Source organism: Myotis yumanensis, unplaced genomic scaffold, assembly GCF_028538775.1.
Source record: "Myotis yumanensis isolate MYYU_CA2020_CCGP unplaced genomic scaffold, mMyoYum1.0.hap1 SCAF_13, whole genome shotgun sequence".
Classification (NCBI taxonomy): domain Eukaryota; kingdom Metazoa; phylum Chordata; class Mammalia; order Chiroptera; family Vespertilionidae; genus Myotis; species Myotis yumanensis.
The window spans coordinates 50,087,579-50,111,715 of record NW_027223764.1 but is presented as its reverse complement, the minus strand read 5'-3'; the positions used below and the strand labels follow the sequence as shown (position 1 = coordinate 50,111,715).

Genomic DNA, 24,137 nt, shown 5'->3' with positions numbered 1-24,137 from the left:
TCGCAGCTGCTTTCACTCTGCTGTGGAAGGTGAAGCTGCCAGCTCAGGGAAGGGTGGAGAGCCCAGGCTGCCATGGCGCCCTGTGCCCCGATCACCACAGCAGGGCTGTTTCTGAAAACCTAACTGCACATGAAATGCCTACACCCAGAAGCCAGTTGTACACAATGTGGAAAATCTGGGCCCAGTTTGCAGGGACATCCCCAACGTGGACAAGAACCCAGGGGGCCAATGTGCCATGACCTTCAAAGCCCAGGCGGGCCAGACTGGGCCTTCTGTCCACTCTGAAATTCTCAACTCCGGACCTGAGGGCCACGGGCTCCCGAGACCAGCAAGACTGAAGACACCTGCACAGCGGTCCGTCCGCACACACCCACTCTGCTCGGCCCCAGGCGGAAAGGCTTGTGCTGTGGGAGACACCTCGGGACTTGTTTCTACGTGTTCAAGCACCAGCGAGCAAAGCACCCAGCACAAGGCTGTGGAGACCAGGAAGAGGTGGCGTAAGACCCATGCCTGACTCAGGACACAATGCTCTCTACTAACTGGGGGGTGGGGGTCAGGTAGGTGCTGGAGGGCAGGCCCGGGCACCGGAAGGAAGGAGGAGGTGGGAAGCTGGTCAGGAAATGCTGCACGGAGCGGATGGCTTGAACATGAACTAGATGAGCACTCCACATGTAGACACACCATCTTGGGAGGAGCGGCCGAGCCCTGAGATGGAGACACCACACTGCAACCTCTCGTGACAGCAGCCAACAATACTGTCTGACCCGGTTATGAACAGAGCCCCAGTGTGTCCCCAGCTCTGTAGGCGGTTCCAAGATGCAAGCAGTGTGGCCGCGCCTGCAGGGCTGACACAGTTGGGGTGGGAGCCACTGCTGAACACCACAGACGTTCTGAGAGGCGAGTGGGCCACTCTTGGGGAGAAATGAGTCTCCAATAGCTGGGTCTTCGGCAGCCAGTGAGGGAGTGGCTCCAGTAGGTGCAAGATCCGGTTGGCATGTCTAATTCGGATTTGAAATGGTCTCTCTGTAGGAGTTGCCCTACCCCCACCCTCCTCTCCCCCAACACAAAGAAACTGCAGAAGAGAATTTAGAATTACACACATTTACTCCTTTTCTTCCATTTTCCCATGCCTGAAAGGCACGAAGATTGTGACTCGAAGACGTTAAAAATCTTTGTGTCCAAAATTGCAGTCTGCTACAATGTACTGTGTTGTAAGGCAAACAGCCTACTCCACTCCAAGGTCAGCACTGGGAGCACCCCCAAATCCAGCCCAGGACCGGGGCTGGCTCCCTAGCCCAGGCAGAGCCTGTTTCCTGGCCTCCTCTGAGCAATGCCAACAGCTGGGGGGAAAGGTTCGCAGAGCTAACAAAACAAACCAACTTCCCAAACAAGCCATGGAAAGTGAAGCCTGCTGGAGAAAAACACATAAATAAAGCAAAGTGCATAGAAAATGTCAAGAGAACAGCAATGAGGGTGGAGGGAGGAAGAGATTTTTTTTTTTAAACGCAAATCAATGGTGGGAAACGGCTGAAAAAGTCTGAGCAGAACCTGGAAAGAGAGTCAGCTCAAGATTAGCAGTTCAGTCCCTAAAACAGTGTCCCTGTCCCTGTCCCTGTCCCGGAGGCGAGAGGGCAGCAGCAGCTGAGCAGGGGTGCCTAGGGCTCCTCTAGCCACCAGCACTCCTGCCCCCGGGCCTGGAGGCTCCCGCTCTTCCCACCAGCCCCCCACTTCCCCCAGAGAGCAGCGGTGGGCAGGCGCTCCTGGGGAAGCCAGGGAGGCGGCATCTCAAACCTTCCTCCACTACAGAATACTGCAAACACTAAGAATACAGTACAGTCCCCCTGCTGGACCAGTTCTTTGAACTTCAACATATTCCAAAACACCTTTACAGAATGTTTTGTTTGGACAAAAAGCAAACAACATTTCCACCTGATTCTGATGCTGTCATCCAGCTGGGACAACTGGGCGGGCGAGTGGCATCAGATGGCCTGGGCGGCTCGGCAGCGCCCTTTCCCAAAGGAGGGCTCCCATTACCCCTCGGCTCTGTGCTCCAAAGATGACCCTGCCAGCAGCCCCGGGGAGGTGCCCGCAGCTGCCAGCCAAGGCCGCTTTCCCGGTCCCCAGACCCACCTCGGAGACACCCCAGTGCCCAGGGATACCTGCTGTAAACTGCGCACCTGAGAGGGTAGGGGCCCTGAGGTCAGAGCTGTCAGACACCGTCAAAGTCGCCAACTTTGAGAGCAAGAGAGCGAAGACTGCAAAACCACAACACAGACTGGAGAGCAACAGGGCAGCGCTGGACAAAGGCGTGTGAGCCAGGGCTTCTCAAACCTGAAAGCGCATGCAAATCACCTGGAAATCTTGTTAACTGTGCTCTGCTGCAGCAGGTGCGGGGTGAGACCGCCGCCCCCGGATCCCATTTCTCAACAAGCCCCATGGTGATGCAATGCTGCCCACAACGGGCTGTGGGCTGCGCTTTGAATCATGAGGATGTGAAATACTTAAGAGCAAAGCAACAGCACAGAGGACAGAAAACCACCACTAAGGAGCCCTGGGCGGAAAGCCCACCCACCTCTGTGGGGCGTTGATTCACGGGATGTATCAGCTTTCCCGGAGGAATGCTGTAATTGTGGAGCCTGTCATTCCTTCAGTAACCCCCACCCCCCACCCCCCCCACACACACACACTGCATTTGCACGGGTTCTTCTTATTCCCATTTCACAGCTGTGGAAGCGGCTCTGACCAAACGATAAGCGATAAGGGAGGCTGGATTCCCTGGGGCGTCTTCCCTGACCACAGGCCTCCTGTGACACATGGCAGAAGCACACAGCCCAGGGCCCTGAACACAGAGCTAAGCCTGGCCCAGCAGACAAAGGGAGGAAAACCGCGGCCCAGGAGGCCCCGGATGGAGGCTGGGTGGGGAAAGGCAAATAAAGGGCCGGACACCCACAGGGGCTCCAGCGACAGGATGGTTTTGCCTCTGAAATCTAACAAAACAGACACAATTGAAACCCAGGCCCCAGGAGGAGGAAAGGGGATGTTTAAGTGCAGAGGGTATATCTCTATCTTACTGTAGTTGTTTTTACATTTAACATCCTGCCCTCGCTTTGGCAGGAGGTCAAATAAAGAGCTGTACTTCCTTCCCCCAGGTTCAGTTTTACCAGAAAGGGAATGTGGCATTTCCAAGAAAAGAGTCAATGCCAAGGTCTGAGGCAAGACGACTTATCAGGGGGCTGCGGTGCCACACCCGGCCCCTGAGAACTGCCAGGGCCGGGTCACGGCGGGTGGGTTTCCACGTGGAAACCGCACACTTCTGCACCGTGATCACTGCCGCCACCACACCCTCCGAACCAGAGGAAGAAATGCCCCAAGGAGAGACCCGAGACACCTCTTACAAAAGACACGCTGAGCTGGGAAGAGAGGTTGAAGGAAGTGACCAGCCAATTTGGAGCTGGATTCATAGAACTGAGAGTCACACAGCTAGAAAGTTTCCTAAGTTCCTCTAAGCAACCCTTCCTTTTCCCAGATCCACGCCCACGGAAGTGAACTGCCAAGGTCGCTCAGAGTCCAGGGGCCCATCGGGGCCTCAACCCCAGCCTTCCACTTTCGTGTGCTTTTCTGAGACACCACGCTGCCTCAGTCATGACATTTCCCAACCTCGCTCTTCTGGGGCCAACCACCCTAAAAACAGCATTGGTGCTTCCATGCATTTGACAGTGAACAGTTCTTTTCGCTGAGTCTTGTGAAAGCGTCGCTGAAATAAGGGCAACCCAAAGGGTCATCCTCATTTGTGAGACTTGGCTGATGAGTCAGATAAGACCGCCAGGCTGATCTCAGGATGAATGGGTTCTGAAAGGGTGAAATAAAAACAACTCTATGCCCAAGGCAGGTGACTACTGCAGGCTGGCTGCAGTGTGGAAAGCAGAAGGTGGGGATGGGGTGGGCACCTCCAGAAAGGGATGCCAGAGAGTGGTCCTCAGCTACATCTTCTGCCTCAGACATACTGGGTGAAACTGGGCCCCAGGAGGAGGCTCATTATGCCCACCAAAAACCAGGGGAGAAGAGAGACATCAGATGCAACGGGACAGGGTCTGGCTCCTCTCAGCTGGAGAAAAACTCCCACAACCACACAGAGACCAAAACCAAAAGAAATCGTTTTCTCATCCACCCCTGCCTCTAAATCAGCGGTTCTCAACCTGTGGGTCGTGACCCCTTTGGGGGTCGAACGACCCTTTCACAGGGGTCGCCTAAGACCATCGGAAAACACATATATAATTACATATTGTTTTTGTGATTAATCACTATGCTTTAATTATGTTCAATTTGTAACAATGAAATTGGGGGTCACCACAACATGAGGAACTGTATTAAAGGGTCGTGGCATTAGGAAGGTTGAGAACCACTGGTCTAGATGCTAAGAACTCTACCTGCACAGGCATCAGGTAGAAGGACCAGGAGGTAAAAGAAGAGCGCTCTCTGTGCCGAGGAGTGGCTGTTTCTGCCAAAGACCAGGTGGCTACTGCTCCCAAAGGGGCCGGTGCAGTTCCCCCCTCCCCAGATCTCACCCGCCCCCCCTCAAAGTCTCCCTCCCTCTCTCACGCACCTTCAGTGACCAAACAGGTGAGACCTCTCTGTGCCCCACTGTACATGTCACCATCGTTCAGATCCAATAAGAGGGCTAAACAAAGAGAAATCTCGGCACCACTGGGGAGATGGGGTTACAGCTGGGGGGACTGAGGGTGCAGCCAGGGGACTGCATGCCAGTGGCTCAGTGGGAAGATTCATGTCTTAAGTCTTAAGGGCTCCCACGGTGCTAAGAGACCACTGCCTGCTGCTTGCTGCCTGCTGCCTGCGATTCAAGAGCCCAGAGAGGGCAGAACAAAGGAATATGGCTGTGGCTCAGGCAGTGGGGGAGGTGACAGGCCAGCCTGCCAGCAAGCAGGCTTTTCTGCAGCTGAGTGCTCGAGAGGAACAGGGGACACTGAGCTGAACACGGAGGTACAAAGGAAAGTGGGGGCCTGTAAGACTTACAACAACCCAGGCACGCGCCTGGCCCCCACCCAAGGGCGCAGCTGGGCTGGGATTGCTCAGGCAGAACCCACTCCCAGAGGCAGCGGGCAGGTGGCTGACAAGACAGAGACAGGGCACTCCTGCTCCTTGCCCAGCTGCTCAGAACTCTTACCCAGGGGGGTTCCAGGCACAGCATGGGGACCCAAGACAGGGGTGGGGGGAAAGTGGAGGCAGGAGAGAGATCTTAACAGAGGTACCCGCAAAGAACAGGGCCCCTCCCAATGTCCAGGGGTGCAGGGGACAGTGGGAGAGGGCAGGGCCCAGGCAGGGCAGCTCACCCAGCATGAGAGAACACATGAGGGACCCTGGAGTGGCTAAGATCCCTCCACCAAAGGACTTGGATTAAGCATAATAGGCTCCTGCTGCCAGCAACAATAGCAACACTGCCCCCCTCCCCTCCTCCCCTCCCCCAAAGATCCACAATGGGAGGCAGCAGGAAACCAGGGCAGAGCCCATGAATAGCTCCACTGTCAGTCCCCAGGCCCCACCTCCTCAGCCCCACAGGTCAGTCCTAGCTGCCACCCCACCACAATAGAAACCTCTGTGCTGCCAAGGCCCCAAGCCCACACAACAGAGCTGTGGGCATGGGAAGCCCAGGCTTCTCACAGGGCAGCATGTGACAGCAACGGTGGGAGAGACAGACCAGGGCACAGGCCTCAGACCCAGCAGGTCAGGGTCATGTCAGCCACCTTTCTGTGTAGGGGGGTATCTGCCAGCCAGCCCTAAACTCTCCCTGGTTCTGGCCTTGCCCTGCTCAGACGTGGGGCCGCCAGAGCCACACAGGGAGATTATGGTCATCTCAGAGGCACACTGGGGCCGCGAGGATGTGGAAACAGCCAGAGAGCTCCCGGGACTCCCAGGAGGATCGCAGCAGATGGCTCCAACATATGCCCCCCCTCCTCCCAGGCCTCCCTCCCTCGCCCAACCCATCCTAGGAAGATAAACTCATCTGCCCTCACCCCTGGCTTCTGCCCTGAAAGGAAGCTGCCTGCTCAAAACAAAAAATCCATCTACTATTTACACCACGTGCCTTCTACCCAGGCTTTTAAAGTCACAGGGTGGCAATCAGACCCAAAGCAGCCTGAAGCAGCTTGAAGCCACGGCGCAGAGAGGCAGGAGATGGGGAATCCCAGGGCAGCGGAAGGTCCTGGGAGGCCAGGATGGGAGGCCTGACCCTCACACCAACCCCTGAAACTGCTCTTCTAAAAGCTGATTCCCAGCTCCAGCTTGTTTCTCAGCCAGGACTCCCAGTCATGTCCTGCCCAAGTCCTGCAAACTCCTGCAGCTGCTCAAATCCACATAATGAGAAGCTCGTTCCCAACCCATCCCTCTCTGGCTCTGGCTGCCTCTTTATCCTCTTCTATCACAATTTTGCATGCACAGGCCTCATGGCCCACAGGGCACAGCCACAGGCTGCACACAGCAGGTGCTGCGGAGACTGGCTGACCTGAGCTGAAACAAAGACAGGCGCAGTGGGAACCGGCACCCTCGCACCCACTGTGGTCCCTCCAGCTCTAGGCTCCAACTGCAGGCATACAAGATCCCGCCAAAGGAAAAACTCGGGATCTATCGTTCCCCCTTTTGGACCCAAAACAGTGTGTTTCTTTTCCCCTTAAGCACTCAACGCCTGAAACCCTTAGCTAGCCATCTCCACGCCAGAGCTATGAGCACGTACGAGCAAGGCCTTCCCACAGCTCGGCCCCTGAAACAAAAGACTGGAAGCAGCCTCCATGTCCATCAGCAGGGGGCTAAAGTGAATCGCAGTTTACTACAGAGGAATAACATGCCGCTCTTCAAGGGAAGGGCCTAACTGTGTGTGCTGAAATGGGGCAACCCCAACGTAAACTTTAGAGTGAAAACCAGTAAGTGCAGACCAGCATAGTTAGCAAACCCGCAAGGGAATAAACCAGGGCCACGTACAGAGACGCTTGACTAGGCACCCAGCATCTGGGGGCGGAGCCCCAGGGGAGCAGAACTGAAGGGGTCAGGGGTGCAATACTCATTTTCACTTTTTTAAATAAAAATGTTAACCTAAATTGACATTTAAAATCCCTAAGTTTACGGCTGGAGACACCAAAACTTTTACCTGGAGCTCTCTGCAGGCAGTGTCTGGTGTCTCTCCAAAACAGGGAATGGTGGGAGACGGACGGAAAGGGAGAACCAGCCTCCAGAACAGACTTACCAGCTCAAGAGAGCGAACTAGCTCCCTACCCACAACTCCTCCCCAAGTCCCAAAATAGAAGGTTTTCCTAGGAAGACCAAGAACAGATTCTGACAAAGGCTGAAGTCGTTCCACGCGGAGGACCATCTGCGCCTGAGCCGTGGGGAGACTGTACGACTCCCAGGTTCGGGCAAGGGGTGGGGAGGCTTTGCAACCCAGGCCTCTGCAGGAACCCTCCTCAGGGCTCTCCCAGTCGGGAGGAGGCTCAAGGTCCTAAGGTTCTGAGCCCAGCCCAATTTCAGCAGCTAAAGACAGCTATTTCCACAGATTTCTAGGCCTGGCCCAACTCCAAGAGCAGGCTAAAAACAGTTTCTCCAAAATCCCAGCTCAAAACCCCAATCCCTTAACCAATGAAATCCATGTACCTTCAGGAAATGGAAGCTGCAGAATGCAGTCCTGAGATGGATTTTGTATTTATTCCCTACTAAGGGATGCATGTATGTTGTTGAAAGCTTCCTTTAACCGGCGCATCAATAAATACGCTGCACTAGAAGCACTGATGTACTTCCTCCAAGTGATTTTCCCTCTAAGGAACAATACAATAACCATCCCAGTCTCCCGCCCCCTTGTCTGGGCTATGACAATGCCTGCTAGAACCAGGCCCGGCCTGGCCACTAGGGTGAGGCCATTTGGGGGGCAGGGAGTGAGAGTGGAGCTCTTTCTACCTAGCAGAACTCCTCTGTCTCTCCCCCCCTCCCCCCCACACCCCACCCCGCCCAGCCAGGTCACCCGAGTGGGCACTAAGGTCTATGACCTCAGGCTCACAGACTGCCCCGGCCACAGAGACAGAGACTGGAAAGAAAGAAAGTATGTGTTTGGCTCACCTATCTTGTAAGATGCTTTCTGGCGACTGCTCAGTGTTCAATAAGTAACCCCCAAATTAAGAAGCACAAATGAGATTTCACAAGTAGAATCACACTGGCACTTGGAGCCCTCAGACCTCGGCTGCTGGGAATAAGTTCCACCCCCATCACACACCAGGTCCACTGCCGTGCAAAACCCTCAGCAGCTCGTGCACAGAATCCTACAACCCTCCATCAGACCGAGACCAGCGCCCCCCCCCCCCCCCAACCTTCTTCCCGCGTGAGTGGGCAGGGCTCCACACCCAGGCGGGCGCTGATGCTCAACAAACCAAATCCTGCAACTTCAGGTGGCACCCGTCTTCCCACAGAGAGCTGCGGGCCTGCCCACCCCAGCCCTGTACCTGGGAACATGCCACTCCCTCCCCCTTGCTCCCTTGGGAATGAATAGCCACCACTAACACCAACTCTTTTATTGCCATGCACCCTCACAAACTTATCTGAGTTTATAGCATTACTAGTATTTCACAGGAAGCAGCTGGGACAGCAGAAAATGACTGGCAGGCAGGACGGCCGCACAGAGCGAGCTTCTGTTACCACCACTGTGCCCTGCAGGAGCTGAAGCCAGTGAACCCTTTGGGAAATCGGGAAGGGCCCCACCCACAGCCAACAGGCTTTCTTCACACACCCTTTTTCCTCACAACAGGTTCCTAAAAAGCTGGCTGTTGAGACAGGAGCAGAAGACACACCAAACAGGGTCAACTGTGCAGGTCTGGCCAAGGAGAGGAGGGGCAGAGAGCCAGGAGGAGCCTCAGGCGTGGAGGGGGAGGAAGGAGGTTGGCCGGGGCAGGGATCACAAGGCCTCCGACAGGGGAAGGAAGAGGGGTATCCGGCCAGAAGGCCCCTGCAGGGCACAGTCCAGGCAGGGGGAGAAGATCTTCCTGGGCTCTCGCTCAGACAAATGAGACAATGAGTCCCTGGGGGTGGGAGAGGGAGAGATCCATAAAGTTGTCAGACAGGTTTGCCCAGAATAGGGAGAGCAGGAAACACAAGGTACAGAGGCCAAGGAAGGAGGGTCAAGCAGGGAGGGTTGTCCAGACTCAAGTGGCTGTGGTCTGGCAACAGATCTGGCAGCGGGAGCCAGCGCCGACGGGCCCCAGGGAACCAAGACCCCAGGCCCACTCAGATTCCTGGGTGCAGAGGGGCAGTCCGCCAGCAGAGTGAGGGAGCCAAGGGACAAGGAGCTAGCAGATGTGGAAAAGGACAAAGGTTTCCAGAAACAGGGGGTGATGCCCAGAAAGGAGACCACTCCTGGGGGACAAGTGTGGTGGTGATGGGCTCAGGTCAGTGGCCGAGCCCTGGGCGACACTGAAGGCCGGCGCAGCTAGCCTCCACATGCTGAGTCTCTCCTTGACCTAACTTTAGGCGGGCACTTCTGAGCCCTCTGCTCGACTAGGCCGACCTTAGGGGCAGAGTCCTGGCAGAGTCCAGTTCTTAGCAAAAATCCTGCTAAGTCAGTTTAGCCAGGACCTCCCACCCTCCATTCTGATCACCCTCCGTTCTGACGAAATTTCTCCTCTTCCTCATGGCATATGCCCCAGGTAATCCCTGGCCTGCCTATTAGGTTGAATAGGCAAGAATCCTGTTGGGTCAGTTAGCAGAGAATTACCCTCTCAGAAATCTCCATCCATTGACCCGTCCCACTCTGCTCCTTGGCTATAAATTCCCACTTTTGTTTGTTATACTTGAGGATGAGCCCAATCTCTCTCCACTACAAAACCCCATTGTAGTAGCCCTTAAACATGTCACAATCGTCCTTAATAAAGTCTGCCTTATTGTTTTACCAAGTGTCATAATAATTGTTTTTTTAATCATATGGAGCTCCAAGTCTTCCTGAACCCCTCACCCAGAGTTTAAGAACCACCTGGGCTGGGGCTGGCCTCCCCACCAAGCCTTAGTGACAAACCCTGTCTCCCTGGCCAAGGGGTGAGGGGCTGAAACCAGACATCCAATCCACAGGCCAGCCAGACTCTAGGGGGGTCACCTGGAGAGGAAACGGGGTCTCTTTCCGGCCACGGTCCTTCAGTGGGCAACCAGGGCCTCTCCTTGGCACAGCTGGTGTAAGCGGGGAGGCACAGAGGGAACAGGGTCCAGGTTGGGGATCAAAACACTCCTGCTGCCCTGGCTGGTTTGGCTCGGTGGATAGAACTTCGGCCAGCGGACTGAAGGGTCCCGGGTTCGATTCCGGTCCGGTCAAGGGCTCATGCCCGGGTTGCGGGCTCGATCCCCAGTGGAGGGTGTGCAGGAGGCAGCCGATCAATGATTCTCTCTCATCACTGATGTTTCTCTCTCTCTCTTCCTCTCTGAAATCAATAAAAATATATTTTAAAAAAATACTCCTGCTGAGGAAAGTCACATCACAGCGGCTCTGCTGCAGTAGGTGTGTGAGGCCCAAATCTGAAGCTAAGGTTTTCACTTGCTTATTTCCACTTGCCGCTTTCCAATAATCCCAGGTGTCCTGAGGTGGCCTGCGGGTTTCTAATGCTATAAGTGCAGGCCCCTCACCCCACACCTTGGGTCTTTGTCCTGGATAAGCTGCTCCCTCTGCCCTCCCTGGCTCACCGTTCAGACCCCAAGCTATAGATGAAAGAGATTAAGGGGACTCTCATTTAATTCTGTCTGCTGTGAGGGCCCCTCTTTGGGGTTTTAGGATTAGGAAGTCCTCAAAGCCTCTTTACAGATGCTTTCTGGGCTCTGCAGAGTAGACCAGCACAGGCTCCATTAGCTGGTACACAGGGAAAACCCAGGGAGGAGGTTCACCAAATCTCTCCTCTGATCCCCTCCTGCCCGGCCCCTTGCCCTGGCCTGCCCCTCCCAAGCCTTACTAGAACAGGAAAGCCCAGCCTCAGCTCTCCCAAATTCCAGGGACACCGCGTCTGAGGTGACACCAGGAACTCACCTGTTACCCAGGATCCCAGAGGCCACTTTAGAGCCACTGGCTCTCAGCCACTCAGCCCAGGCTGACAGAGCCCACGGAGGGAGGAGTCGGTCCCTTCAGCTAAGTGGCTGATGGACGCCAGGGCTCTCCCCGGCTGCTCAGGGAGGCAGAACAGACCTCAAGAAGTGAAGTTTTAACTCCAGCCTGCCCAGACCCGCTGAAGCTCAGAATACCAGGCCTACTGCCTCTAAGACAGCGGTTCTCAACCTGTGGGTCGCGACCCCTTTGGCGGTTGAACGACCCTTTCACAGGGGTCGCCTAAGACCATCCTGCATATCAGATATTTACATTACATTTCATAACAGTAGCAACATTACAGTTATGAAGTAGCAACAAAAATAATTTTATGTTTGGGTCACAACATGAGGAAATGTATTTAAAGGGCCAGAAGGTTGAGAACCACTGAAGACCAGAGCACTGCCCAGCCTGGCCCAACCCCCTAAGCCCACCCAGCCCAAGAGTAGAGGAAGTGGGGTTTCCAAATCAGCTGCTGGTGAGCACGCTGCTGAGTCGGCAAGTGGGGCGGCAGCAGTCCCAGTGCCAGGCCTAACCCAGGGCTCCACTTTCTTCTTCTCAAACCTGAAGGGCATGCCTCTGCTTCACAGTGACCCCAAGAGAGGCAGAAAGGGCAGATTCCTCCCACTTTACAGATGAGAAAACCAAGTCCAGGAGGAAAAGTAAATAAAAATCAAAGGCTTACCTAGGTCACTCGGCCAGAAAGTAGATACAGCTCAAAAGCTGCCTCACCACTATCCACTCTACAAGAGAGCAGTGTTATTCATCTTCACGTGCCATTGGCCGAGGCGCGGAACACTTCCGCAGCAGGTCCTATTTTGCGCCAGCACAGCCACCCTTGCTTCATCAGACACCAAACTAAATATGGTGTTAAGGGAGGAAATGGATGTGGAGACAATGAGTGCCCCACACCATTCGGCCAGAGAGGACTCTGCTATCATGGAAGCTAAGACAAACCAGCAATGCTGGTTTTCACCTAGACCAGTGGTCGGCAAACTGCGGCTCACGAGCCACATGCGGCTCTTTGGCCCCTTGAGTGTGCCTCTTCCACAAAATACCACGTGCGGGCGCGCACGTATAGTGCAATTGAAACTTTGTGGCCCATGGGCAGAAGTCGGTATTTTGTGGAAGAGCCACACTCAAGGGGCCAAAGAGCCGCATGTGGCTCTCGAGCCCCAGTTTGTCGACCACTGACCTAGACCAAAGATTCTCAAAGCCCTGCTCTACATAGTCTCCTGGGGACTCCGATGACCAACCAAGAATGGGTCCACTGTTTAGACAACCATCACCTCTCCCTCTATTCCAGATGACAAAACAGAGCCCCTGAGAGAAAAGGAAATATAAGGATACTGAGTAGCCCACGGCACAGAAGTACCTGAGGCCTCACCATTCCACCAGCGTTTCCGGGCCCTGCTGGATGGCACCAAGCAGTGACAAAGCACAAAAGCAAGGTCCAGAGCGTGGCCAGCTCCTTACTACCCGCAAAGGTGATCCAAATGAAAAATGCAATTAACAAAGGGGTTCAACCCCCTTCTACAAGCCAGAGTACGAGCCCTGCACGCCAGCCTGTTCTCCATGTGACTCCATCCTCTGTAACCTTACCACCCCTCCTTTCCGCACCCCTAGGCCTGCAAGCCCAGGCCCAGACCCAGAAGTGGAAGTGGAAGGGCAAAGCCATAGGGGTGCCTCTTCATGCTCCTGCTTCTAGGAAAGGCCCCTCATGGCCACATACAAGTAGAGCACAGGGAAGTCCAAGGTCTGATGTGCCAGGGCAGGGAGGGGAACAGGAGCCTGCTTCCCTTCCCAGGGGCATTAATCTCACTCTTTAAAGGCCACCAAGGAACAGGGATCCTCATCCCAGTTCACAGCCCCAGGCTAGGAGCTGAGCACCTGCTTGTTAAGAATTCCTGGCCCGGGACACACCACTAGTCCTTGGGCCCACAAATGAATGAATGAATGAATGAATGAATGAATACAAGATAACCCAAGGAACTTGACGACCCTAAGAACTCAAGTAACTTACACCCAGGGCCCAGGAGCAAGCTGCCTCTGCACACTATCTCTCAGTACCCTAACATACATTCTTGTCCACCACATCTCTGCTGTTCAAATGTGGCACCTCAATTCCTCTTTGACCTAAACAATATTTCTTGATTAATTCATGATCCATGTTCCTGATGACACAGGAACATGTAACACATGGACCTCAGGAAGAAGTCCCAGTGGAAGGCACAGTGGTAGGCAGATGGCAGCATTCATGCTACTCACCAAATGTTTTCAATCCTCTTCCCCTCCCCATTTTGTAGGTTAAGTAGAGCCATGTGACTGCTTTGGGCACTGAAATGCCACTTCTAGGTGGAAGGTTTAAGGACTTGAATGAGATTCAGCGTTCTCTCTGTCCTTCTGTCCATGTGGATAGGAATGTTTCAATTAATCCACATGGGTCCCACAGCGAGAACATAAAGCAGATATGCAATAGGTGTGGTGTGAGCAAGAAATAATCCTCTGTTGCTTTAAGCCCCTGAAATTTGAGGACTGATACCACAGTAAACCCTGACCTATCTAGACAGTCACAGACACTCGCCAACTTTCTGTGCAGCGCACGTCTTCCCTTTCCCCAGCCCCCCAGTATGCGAGAAAAAAACTCTATCGCCAATCAGCAGGGTTTCAGGGGTACCTGCTATGTGCCCTCTCAGAAGCAGGGGATATAAGGGCAACCTGCACTAGACTTACTAGTCCCGGGGTGGGCCAGGCTTATTCAGTGTAGTAATCAACTTTAATCACTTCCGAGAAGACAGCAGTATCTAGATTAGAAATGAGGAAACCCAGCTCACACTGTCACCTCTCTGGTCTGTAAAACGGGGCATTCACATTATCTACCGTACTCTGTGTTTTCAAGAATGAAGTGAGTTAATACAAGTGAAGTTTCTGGGATGGTGCTTGGTATAAGTCTCAAGAAACTCACTATGACTAAACGCTAAACCTTCCACATAATTGCTGTAAGCTTGTCCATGATCTCCACGAGATTTTAAACCCAGCAGAGGTTTCCCTGGACTGGCACAATGGCACTCCGTAGGCACTGCCAACCTGAATTCTACCTCAAAGTTAAACAAGCAACAAGTCAAATCTCAAGACCTGGTAGCCTAGCATTAGACCTCAGGAGATGTTCCAGAACCCAGGGCTCCCTGCACTCCCTGCTCCCTGGCCTTCGGGGGGGAGTTCACCCCCACCACAGACAGGCACAGTGGCCCCCTCCCCTCCCACAAAGAGCATGAGCTTTGCCCTCCCACTCCCAAACATGGGAAGAGAGGCACCCTCACCTGTCCTGAGCGACTGGCACAGGTGTTCAGATAAAAGGGGAACTTCCTGGGCAGCCAACCCTTCTGCACCCGCCCACCCCCCCTTCCCATGCTCCTTCTTTCTAGAGGCAGCCACAGGCCTCCAGAGCAGCAGTGGCCTGAACTCCTGTTGGCCTGGAAGCTGCTGCGAAGCTGAACCCAAGCTGAGATCCACACTATGAGCACCGACTCCATGTCCAGCCTGGGCTCTAAGACCACACGGAGCTTACAGCCAGCAGGCAGTTGTGGGCCTGGAACAGTGCTTACAATAGCTCCTGGCCCCCTGGCCCCCACAGTCTCAATCATGCTTTGTGAAACAGATCGATGATCACCTCTGGTGACCCAGCAGTGGGGTTCAGAGATGTGGGGATGAATAGATCTGAAAGTGGGGTGCAACAAAGGATGACGCAGTAAGAGGGAAACCACATTGGTAGTCTGGGCTTCCAAGGCCTGTTTCCAGACCTTATGGATCCTCAGCTTGGGACGAAACTCGGTGACAGCTGGCAGAGACGCCAGAAGAGCAGATCAGTCGGTGATGGAAGAACATGAGCCTCATTCTGAGAGTGGCAGGGCCCAGGAGGATCCCTAAAGGGAAAGGCACCTCAGGGCTGGCTGAATGTAGAGGGGATGTGAGGGTGCTGGGGGGTGCTCTGATGGCCTAGGCCCCAGGTCTCTTCACAAATAGGGAAAGGTGGCCCTCGCACTCAGCAGGCACTAAATTCCCCTACTTTGAGGTCAAGAGGGAGGGGGAAGGCTACTTTTGAGGATTTGACAGACAGCTCAACCCACTCTTATCAGCCCCAGGGCAGCCCCATCTCTGAAGGGAGAAGACCCCTAGGGAGCAGACCACAGGAGAGAGGGCACCCACAGAGGCTCCAATGCAGTGCGTTCATGGCACTGGACAGCCAGCTAGCTACCAGGCCAGCACCAGGGCGGACAACTGCTCTCGGCCAACCCACCCAGCCAGGCCCCTACACACACCCAGCATGACTGCTCCTAGCCAGAGACCAACTTCACTTCCCGGAGATACGTGTCCCAGCGGTTCCAGAGCCAAAGTGTGTGTGTGTACACACACACATACACACACACACACACTTTCTAGCCACCGGCATCCCTTCCCTTCCGAGCCAACTCAGTAGCCACAGACCCAACTCGACCGAAGCTCCAGTTAGGTCAGGAGTCGGACTTCACTCCCAGGCACAACCCCAAACGACCAACACGGAGAAGCTGGGTCACCACCTACTCAAACTCCAAGCCCGTGCCAGGCAGAGTGGTGCGCACCCCCGCGTTGGGCGACTTGTGGCACCCACGGCGGGGCGGGGGAGGAGGGGGACGGCCCTCCCAGGTCCCTGCCACCCTCCACGCCTGGCCCTAGCGGCGCGGCCGAGGTCCGTGAGCGGCCAAAGGAGCGCCCACCCAGGGCTCGCAGCTGGGACCCGGGCAGACCCGGAGCGCGCGGTCCAGCCCCCCCTCCACCCTCACCAGCCGGGCCGGCGCGCGCCCGTCCGGAAACGCGGAAAGGGCGACGGCGACCGAACCCCGGCTGCCAGCCGGGGGCCCGCGGTGGCTCACTCCGCCCGGCGCCCGAGTTCGTCTCCGCGGGGTCCGGGCCAGGCCTCCAGCCCCTCGCGGGCGATCGGGGCGAACAAAGCCAGCGCCGCCCGCAGGGCCGCCCGAGCAGGAGCGAGGGAACCCCAGGGACCGAGCCCGACCTGGGGAGCAGCCCGCGTCCCCGGAGGGTCGGCCTCAGACAATGAGGGGGGCAGGGCCCGACGCTCCCGCGGGGCTCGGCGCGCTACTCACCCGGGCGCGGCGGCGACGGCGGCAGCGGCGGGGCCGGGCTCGGCCGAGGAAGTTGGAGCAAGTTCGGCGGCGCGGGGCGGGAGGGCGCGACTCCGGCCGGCCGAGCGCGGGGCGGGGCGCGGAGGGCGGGGCCGGGGGCGCGGTGGCGGAGGGGGCGCCACTTCCCGGCGCCGCCCAGTGCGCCTCGCGCGCCCCGCCCGCCCCAGCCCCGCCCTCCGCGCCCGCCGCTCGCCCCTCCCCCGCCCGCGCGCCGGCGGAGGCGGTGGGCCGTCCCGGGCCGCCCCTGGTGCTGCTCGGGGCGGGGCCGGGGCCGGGGGCGGGCTAGTGGTGGCGCTGCGCACCGGGAACCCGCCCCCGCGAGCGCTCGGCCGAGGTGTGTTGCGCGGTGGCCTTTCGGGCCCCGCCTCCGATCCGGACCGACCCGAGCCTCGGAAAAGCGCGATGGGGGGTGGGGGGGGCGGAGGGCGGCCACATCTCGAGGAGTGCGGGGGTGGCCGGTTAGAGGTGGGCGCGGAATCAGAAAGATGGCTGTATTGGCAATCCTTCCGGGCCTGGAAGGGCAGGGGTGGGGCGGCAGGCTTCAAGAAAAGGGTAATAAATTAACATTTTTTATTTCTTTGCAAACTGGGCAGTAAAGACTCCCTCCGGCTTTTGGCCTTGGGGCTAAAAATACCTATCTTTCTTTGGATGCCTGCTGAGATTTGTTCCTCACCTCCATTCCTAAGTGGTGGCTGGGAGGATTCTGGAGGCAGGAGGAGTGCCATTGCAGGAACCGTCTGGGAGGAAGAGTATTCACACTGCCGGCTGGGTTCTGGTCTTAGCCCACCTGTAACATGAGGCACCAGATCACTATGACTCTTACACTATCGGGGGGAAGAGGGAGAGGTGGTTTGCTCTGTTGGGCAACAGAAAATATAGGTCTATTAAAACTGGTTCCACCACATTCTAGTACAAGCAACCAGCAGGTTAATTAAGTCAATGTAAAGAGGATATCTTGAAAAGGAGATTATTCAGTCCATTGCCAGTTTTTTGTGTGTGTTTAGTATTATTACTAGAGGCCCGATGCACGAATTTCGTACAAGAGTAGGCCTCCCTCCCCCCCCCTCGCCCCCCCCCCCCCGCCCCCCAGCACCGGCTTCCTTCTGGCACCCGGGACCCAGGCTTCCCTCACAGCCCCAGCTTCGTCCAGAAGGACGTCTGGTCTAATTAGCATAGTATGCTTTTATTATAGACTAGTTTATTATAGATTATTATGATTATTATTATTATAGATTATTATTATTAAGGCTGCACCCTGTCTGTGACATCCTACATAGCTCAGGGACCCCCTTGGGGAACCTATCCACTCACTCATGTCAGCAGATAATGAGTGCTAGATTGAGTGCCTGATCTGGGCCAGGTCTGTTTTGATGATGGGGGATACAGCAATAAACAAGACTGCTGAGGCCTCTTGCTCCATAAAGCTTATTGTTAGTAGGAAAGACAAATAATTGCAAGTTGAAGTAAATGCTGGGGCAAAAGCAAGGGTCTGGGAAAGAGAATAAGAGCTACTAGTACTTTAGATGGAGCTGCCGGGGAAAGTTTCTTTGAGGAGGTGATGCTAAATTTGAAGTCAAAAGAATGAGGAGAGAGCCTTGGGAAAAGCCGGCAGAGACATTCCAGGTAGAGGTCAGTATGTGCTGAGGCCCGGAAAAAGGTAAGCTTTGGATGTGTCAAGGAGCTGAAGGAAAGTCAATGTGACTAGAATAGCCAGCCTAGGAAAGAGAATCGGGATGATGTGGGGAGGCAGGCAGGGGCCAGGGCATACAAGACTGTGTCAAGGAATGGAGACTTGTCATTAAACCACTGAAGGGTTTTACACAGAGACTAACGTTTACCGCTGTGTGAAGAGTAAATTGGGTGGGTGGCAGGCTGAAATAAAAGGAAGGAGACAGATTGTTGTGGCCTTCCAGGCCAAAGATGATAGTGGTTTGGACTGAAGTGGTGGCCACACTATGATCATTAGTTGAGAGATGCTATTTTGGACATAGACTTGACAGGACACATTGATAGGATGAATGGGGGGGGCGGGGCATGGGAAAACCAAAGATAACTTCCAAGTTTCTGGCTGTAATAAATGAATGGACAGTGCCTCATTTGTTGGATGGGGTAGCCTGGAGGAAAGAGACTACATCTCAGAAAGGAACATTAAGAATTCTGTTTTCGCTCTGTTGAGTTTGAGGTGCCTGTCAGAGATCCCATTTGATTGTCCAGTCACTGGAAGCTCAGAAGAGATGCCTGGCTGGAGGTGAGACTTTGGGAGGCGTCATCTTAGACAATGAAAGCCATAGGATCTGAGATCACCTAGGGCAGTGGTCGGCAAACTGCGGCTCACGAGCCACATGTGGCTCTTTGGCCCCTTGAGTGTGGCTCTTCCACAAAATACCGACTTCTGCACATGGGCCACGGAGTTTCAATCGCACTGTATGTGTGCGCCCACACGTGTATTTTGTGGAAGAGCCACACTCAAGGGGCCAAAGAGCCACATGTGGCTCGAGAGTCACAGTTTGCCGACCACTGACCTAGGGTGAGGAGATCCTTTATATAATAAAAGGCTAATATGCAAATCGACCGAACAGCGGAACGACCCGTCACTATGACGTGTACTGACCACCAGGGGGCAGACTCTTGATTTAGGAGCTGCCCCCTGGTGGTCAGTGTGCTCCCACAGGGATAGCACCACTCAGTCAGGAGCCTAGTTCATAGCTGGCAAGCTCAGCAGCAGTGACAGAAGCCTCTCCCACCTCCACAGCAGCACAAAGGATGTCCAACTGATGTACAGGGAGCAAGCCTAAGCCGTCAGTCGGACATCCCCTGAGGGCTCCCAGACTGCCAGAGGGTGCAGGCTGGGCTGAGGGGATTCCCACCCAGTGCACGAATTTCATGCACCGGCCCTCTAGTAGATACAGAAAGGGAGAGGGTTCAAGAAGAACTCAGAGCAGTCAGACAAAGGAGCCAGAGCAGGAAAGAAGACTGAGAAAGAGAGGCCAGGGAGGCAAGAGGAGGACCAGGAGAGAGCTGTGTCCCAGAAACTGAGAAAGGAAAGTGTTTCCAGAAAGCAATGGTCAGCTGTGTTAGATGCTACTTAGAGATCAGGTAAGATGACTGACAGGGAAGGAGCCATTGACTTGCTATGTGAAAGTAGTGAACATGATAAGGGCAGTGTCCCTGGAGTAGAGGGGTGGGAGCCAGACCTTGTAGAGCTATCGTGTTTGCACAAGTTGTCTAACAGGGAACAGGGAGGGTTCTAGAAAAGGATATGGAATCAGAAGGTTTGGCAGAAATTGCTAAATGACCCTAATAGCCATTCTCCCTCTTTTCCTTAAGCATAGAATTTCAAATTCTAGCTGGCCACATGTCTTCCCAGAATAAAAGCAAGTTTCTCGGACTCCTTTGCAGCTAGGTATGGTCATATGGCTCATTTCCAGCCAACAGGAGGTAAGTGGATGTGTCCATGTACAACTTCTGAGAACTAGCTTGAAACGGCAATGGTGTGTTTTCTTCAGCCATTGCTCTTTCCTGTTCACTGGAATATTAAGTATGTAGCTGGGGCTCAGGTGGCCACATTAGACTTTGAATGGAAGCCATGGTTCAGGATGTCAGTGGAACTAGTTAGTCTATATCTGGTTCCTTGTGGGTAGGGAACCAGCCTACCTGCTCTGGGCTACCTACCTCTTGACTTTGTATATAAAAGAAATTTATGTCTTGTTTAATCCTTTGTTTTCTATGCTTATTTTTGTTAGAATACAGAGGGTTTTGTTAAAAGTGGAGATTACTAGACCAGGGTTGCAGAGGGATAGGAGAGAAAGCAGGAGTGATGATTCTGAAGAAAGGGAGAAAGGAGATGAGGTGTGAGCACTAAGGGAGAGGACACCTGTGATGGAGAGGTACCTCCGTATTACTAAGGAAGGGAGGATGGAGGCAGAGATGTCTGCAGTAAAGGTTGGGGTTGGAAAGATGATCATTCACACCTGATGATTTCTACTGACTCCTGGATGTGAAGGAGTCGTGAGCTTAGAACAAGGAAGGAGAGGGGAAAGCCAATTTTGTGAATCATGAACTAGGTGATGTTGGAGGTCTTGCCAGCCTGAGATAGCTCCATTCTCGATCAGGTGTCCATACTGCCACAGGCATGAAGAGGGTGAGGGAAATGCCCAGAAAGCCAGCATGGCCTCCACCCCACTTCCAATCAGGCCTCACTTCACAGTCACTTGTGACACCTGCCTACCATTCCCAGCTGCCATATGCGACCCACTAAGCTTTACCTGACCCATTTTTACAGCACGGAGGGGGAGGGGAGACTTCAGAGAGCATCAGGGATATTCAAAGCAGAGCAGGTCCATTTTATTTTCCTTTATTAAAAAATGGAAGAGGAGTGAGCTATGGACAGCCCCAACTAAAAGGGCTATATTACAGTGGCGACGTAGTTTCCAGGCTAGCCCCTAGAATTGTAATTGATAAGAATGTAGCTGAATTGTAGTGCAGATTGCAAGCCTGAGGTGTGGGTTATGGGAACAAAAAACAGCACAGGAAGGAGGAAAAGGAAGAAACTGAGAGTTTCTTCCATTTTTCCTGGACCTGGAGTTGGCTATAAATAAAATTTTATCTTTTTAATTTATTTTTTAATATATTTTTATTGATTTCAGAGAGGAAGGGAGAGGGAGAGAGAGATAGAAACATCAATGATTAGAGAGAATCATTGATCAGCTGCCTCCTGCACACCCAACACTGGGGATCGAGCCAGCAACCTGGGCATGTGTCCTGACCTGGATCGAACTGTGACCTCCTGGTTCATAGGTCGATGCTCAACTACTAAGCCATGCCAGCCAGACTATAAGTAAAATTTTAAATGGAGGAGCTTGGCCTTTATCTTCCTCTGACTTCCTCCTTACCCTCTGTCCTGGTCCCGGTCTGGTCCCTTCCCAGCGCTGCTCTTACTCATCCTGGGCTCCACTCTGCAGCACCTCTGGCCAAGGGTGGGGGTTGGGGGGGGGGGGGGAGGAGCTTGATTAGAAGGACTTGCTGTTTACCCTCTCCTAATTCTCAGCCTCTTAATCTTAAGCAAAACACTTTACATCTTTGAGCCTTAGTTGTCTTACCTATAAAGTTAAGATAATAGTAAAACCCACCTCACAAACTTCTAGTAAGAATCAAATGAAAGAATGTTTATAAAACATCAGGTAAGCTGTAAGGAACTCTATTTGTTATCTGGGATTGATGCCTTATTAAGGCCAAACTACCCAGGATCTTCCCATCAGTCAGAGTATTTAGATTGCAAGTAAGAAAATCCCACTCCAACTAGCTTAGGCCAAAGGAGGGGAGATTGCTGGAAGGATACTCACGTCACTCACAGAATCAAAAGAACTTGGAAGCAGAGTGACTCAGGAAACTAGGGGTCTGATCATACAGGTTACCCCGACCAGGAGCCCCTCTCTCTGTCTCTCCTAACACTCCAAGTTTACCCCATGTAAGAGATGGGACTGAATAACTCTATCCTCTAACTTCCAAGGAAAGACTCTGATTGGTCTAACTCCAGTCATATGCCCACTCCTGCACCAATCACTGTGGTGGAGAGAGGATTCCATAGCTGGACCAGGTCTGCGACACATAGGGCAACACCTATGCCAAAGAAAATAGTTGGATGTGTAGGAGCAACATAATTCCTCACAGAGACTTATCTGTGTAGGCCTGCTATTCCTTAAGCCCTGAGCAATCACTGAAAGGGTTTAAGCAGACTAGTAAATTGTTCCGTTTGTGCTTTAGGACTGGAGGGAACAAGATTGGAGTAAAGAATAGTTAGGAAGGAAGTTGCAATGATTCAGGAAGTTGATGATGAGGGAATGGAAAGAGGTGAACAGATTAAAAAAACATTTAGGAGGTAGAATTGGGAGGTGACTAATTGGATAGGAAGATGAGAAATAAGGAGACATCATCGTCTGGCTGCATAGACAGTGATACTGTTCACTGGGACAAGGAATCCAGTGACCGTGTGTGTGTGTGTGTGTGTGTGTGTCTGTGTGTCTGTGTGTGTATGTGTCTGTGTGTGTGTGTGTGTCTGTGTGTGTGTGTCTGTGTGTCTGTGTGTGTGTGTGTTTGGTGAGGTGTGACGGCTTGGACTTCTTCCATTTGAAGTGTCCCTGAATAGAGGAGGGAAGCCCAGTTTGCTGTTTGGAGTTCAGGAGAGACATCTAAGCAAAAGCTATAAATTTGAGATTTGTGTTCAACTCCTATAACAGCAGCCCAACTACATTGCCTTTAGCCAAATGGTTTTTGTTGCTGTTTTCTGCTGCTATTGAAAAACTCTGACATAACAAAAACTCTAAAGGTAAGAAAGATGCAGATCAAAACGACAATGAGATATCACCTCACACCTGTCAGAATGGCTGTCATCAACAACGCAACAACCACAGGTGCTGGTGAGGATGTGGAGAAAAGGGAACCCCAGTTACACTGCTGATGGGAATGCAGACTGGTACAGCCACTGTGGAAAACAGTATGGAGTTTCCTAAAAAAATTAAAAATGGAACTGCCATTTGACCCAGTGATCCCACTTCTAGGAATATATCCTAAGAAACGAAAAACACCAATCAGAAAGGTTACATGTGCCCTAACCGGTTTGGCTCAGTGGATAGAGCATGGCCTGCGGACTCAAGGGTCCCCAGTTCGATTCCGGTCAAGGGCATGTACCTTGGTTGCAGGCATATACCCAGTGGGGAGTTTGCAGGAGGCAGCTAATCGATGTTTCTCTCTCATCGATGTTTCTAACTCTCTATCCCTCTCCCTTCCTCTCTGTAAAAAATCAATAAAATATATATATTTTTTTAAAAAAAAGAAAGGTTACATGCACCCCTATGTTCACAGCAGCACAATTTACCATAGCTAAGATTTGGAAACAGCCTAAGTGCCCATCAGCAGATGAATGGATAAAAAAAACCGTGGTACATTTACACAATGGAATACTACGCGGCAATAAAAAAGAAAGAACTCTTACCATTTGCAACAGCATGGATGGACCTGGAGAGTATACTGAGCAAAATAAGCCAGTCAGAGAAAGATAAGTATCACATGATCTCACTCATATGTGGAATCTAATGAACCAAATAAACTGATGATCAAAAATAGACCCAGAACCCTGGCCTGTGTGGCTCAGTTGGTTGATTGTTGTCCTTTGCACCAAAAGGTCACAGATTCGATTCCTGGTCAGGGCACATACCCAGGTTGCAAGTTCAATTACCACCAATGGATGTCTCCCTCACTCTCTTTCTCTCTCTCTCTCTCTAAAAAAAAAAATCAATAGAAACATTTTTAAAAAAAAATAGACCCAGAAACACAGAAGCATGAACAGACCATTGAACCTCAGAGGGGAGGGTGAGTGGGAAGAGATCAACCAATGAACTTGTATGCATATATGCATAACCCATGGACACGGATAATGGGATAGTGAGGGCCTGGGTGGGGGCAACGGGAGCTGGCTGGAAGAGTTTAATGGGGAGAAAAGGAGGACCTATGTAATACTTTCAGCAATAAAGATTTTTAAAAATAAATAAAAAATAATAATAAAGGTAAACAGAGCAGGGCTGCTCAGCAGCTCCACCATGTCATTTAGTCCCTGTCCATTGTGTAGGTCTGCTCTGGGTGTCCTCACTGGGAAGCGTTCATCCTAGGAGTCAGCTTGTGGTAATCCAATGGCTGCTCCAGCTCCAGCTTCCCACCTGCATTCCAGACGGACAGAACATGCAAAAAAGGATGAAGGAGCAGCACCTTTTAGTGGAAAGCAACACTTTCCCAGATATCCCCACAGACTGGCTACTCATGCCCCATTGTCAAATCTAGTCACAAGGCAAGCCTTAGAT

At 53.1% G+C, this 24,137-nt stretch overlaps 1 protein-coding gene across 2 annotated transcripts in view; it reads right to left on the bottom strand.

The window, feature by feature from the left end:
* Positions 1 to 16,326, bottom strand: part of TSPAN14 (tetraspanin 14) — a 56,905-nt gene extending 40,579 nt beyond the window's left edge. For both annotated transcript variants that reach the window (XM_070433100.1, XM_070433102.1), the window contains exon 1: positions 16,246 to 16,326. The gene's annotated coding sequence lies outside the window, so the exon portion shown is untranslated. The remainder of the gene's footprint in view (positions 1 to 16,245) is intronic.
* Between the last annotated feature and the right edge of the window lie 7,811 nt (positions 16,327 to 24,137).